Source organism: Solanum pennellii, chromosome 11 (genome assembly GCF_001406875.1).
Source record: "Solanum pennellii chromosome 11, SPENNV200".
NCBI classification, from domain to species: Eukaryota; Viridiplantae; Streptophyta; class Magnoliopsida; order Solanales; family Solanaceae; genus Solanum; species Solanum pennellii.
In genome coordinates this window covers 48616919-48619474 of record NC_028647.1, presented here as the reverse complement: position 1 = coordinate 48619474, position 2556 = coordinate 48616919, and positions in this window count along the sequence as shown.

Sequence of the window (2556 nt, the reverse complement as noted above, 5' to 3'; positions counted from 1 at the left end):
AGAGTTGGTTTGATGGAAACACTCTTCACTTCCAACTTTAAGGTTGTGAGTTTAGTTCCCCAAGGCGTCAGGTACACATTTTAACTACATATCTGAACTTGTTTAAAGTTGTATTAATGCCCAAAGTGTCTTCACCTTCCTTTAGGTGCCTGAGAAGAAGAAAAAGAATGTTCAAATAAAAAATTTAAACATGTGGCACTATCTTATTGGTCATTATATAATAAAGTATTATAATTTCTAATATATTAATTATGTCAATTATATTATTTTTTTTGTTTTTTTTATTGTGCCCCCAATTTTTTATTTTAATGTTTTCACATTTTTCTTTGTTTTGACATCTTCTTCAACAGTTCTTTACAACTTTGTCACCATTAATTATTGACATACCTATGGACATATATTCAAACTTTTACAGAAGAACTCTTAAAAACTAGAAAGGAGAGGAAAAGAAGATGATTCTCATCTAAGTTAATAATGTTTCAATTTAATTAACTTTATAATCTTCATGCTCAAACTCATCAGGGATCCACCAAAGAAGATTATTGGAAAAATATCATTAGAAAGATAATGACTTCTTTTGAAAATACCATATGATTATTTATTCATAAAATTTATGATTATATTACCTAAAATTTTCAAAAACCATTGAAGAAAATAATTGCTTTATGTTTGTCTTCACTATTCTTATCAGAACATCAATCACAATGTCGTTTTGTCTCTAGCCGTCATCAATTGATTATTCACTACGCAAAAAAAATACAAATGAAATGCTTAATTTGCATCCATAAGTAACAATAATTTTAAAGAAAAATACAGATTTGAAAGTAATTTTACAGATCTGTGAATTTTTTTGTTTCACCGGCAACAATGGTGTTGCCCCCGCCTATCAGCGATGCCAACATCTCTTACTTGATAATCATATTACTATTTCCGTCTTGTTTTCTCTTTTTTTGCTTCAGTTTATGAAGAAGGAAGAAGAAATGAATTTTAAAAAATTAAAGATATGGAGAGGGGAGGAAGAACACAAAGAGTAGAAAGAACTATTTTGGGGAAGAGTGAGAAAATATTAAAGGAAAAAGGTTAAAAAATATAAAATAATATTATTTACGTCATCAAAACGCGTGTATAACATTTTCTCACACAAAAACTGAGATTGTCTTCGGAAGGGGTCATTAATACCACTTTAAACAAGTTCATGTGTGTAATAGGTTATCACGATATTTTAAGCGTGTAACTGACTTTTCGAGACAAGTTCAAGGGGGAATTTATGCCTTTTCCCTATATATATATACATATATATAGATAAAAATCATTTTTATAATGTTAAATTTTATCACATATACATTTAAGGGAAAAGGGCCAAAATACCCCTGTGCTATTCCAAAAGGTTTAAAAATACCCTCCATTTACATATTCGGTTAAACATACCCCTCAGTCAATCTTTCTGGTCTATTATTACCCTTTAAACTAACAACCTTATATTTTTAAATTATTTTTGTGATGAATTATTACGTGGCGTCTTTATATTGGTTAAAATAAATTCTCACCCACCATACTCTCCTACCCTCCTGACCCGACCCAACATCCCTGACCCATACCCAATTAAAAATATCCATAGAAATAAAATAATTAAATCATTGCCTCTTCCTGCAGCTGTAGAGGAGACGAAAGTCCACTGCCGGCGACCTAAAAAATGGTGAAGGAGTAGTCATCCCAGGGCTCGCTCCATCTTCCTGCGGTTGCATAAGGGACGAAGTCCACCGCCGATGACCTGAGGCGGTAAATCAGTAGTCATCCCAATGCTCGTGGAGCTATCCGTAGCATGCTTCTCCGGCCTTCCGTGTTTCCGCGTTTTAGTTGGACTTCCAGGAGGGACACCTGTAGTGCCGAGGAGAGCTGGAAATGACGGCACTGGAGGAGTTGAGGAGGAGATTGGTTGCATCGGCGTATCATCATCGGCGGCGGCGGAGGGCGAGGGTGATCCCAACTTTTCCATTGATGCTTTGAACTGATTCTTCAACTGATTTTTTCGCTCTATCGTTACTACTCCACTAGTAGTATTCTGCTCTATTTATAGTTTTAAAAAAAAACCATTTTATCAGAATCAAACAGATTGGAAATAAATTACATTTAAATCCCATTTTTTCAAAAACAAAAAATTAGTTAAAATTTTGTTAAAAACATATAGAATAAAAAATCACTTTTATTTTACTCCTACCATTTTTTTAATTTAATGACTTTCGCTATACTTAACTAATTTAAATGTAACTCGTTAATTAATTAGTTAAAGTTAGTCACAGAATTAGTTAGAAGTCGGTTAAGGGAGAGAGACGATGATTCAGTTTTTTTTTATTTCTATGGATCTTTTTAATTGGTTTGGGTCAGGGATGTTGGGTCGGGTCGGGTCGGGAGGGTAGGATAGTTTGGTGGGTGAGAATTTACTTTAACCAATAGAAAGACGCTACGTAATAATTAATTATAAAAATAATTGAAAAAATAGAAGGAAGTTAGTTTAAAGGGTAATAATAGACCAAAAAGGTTGACTGATGGGTATTT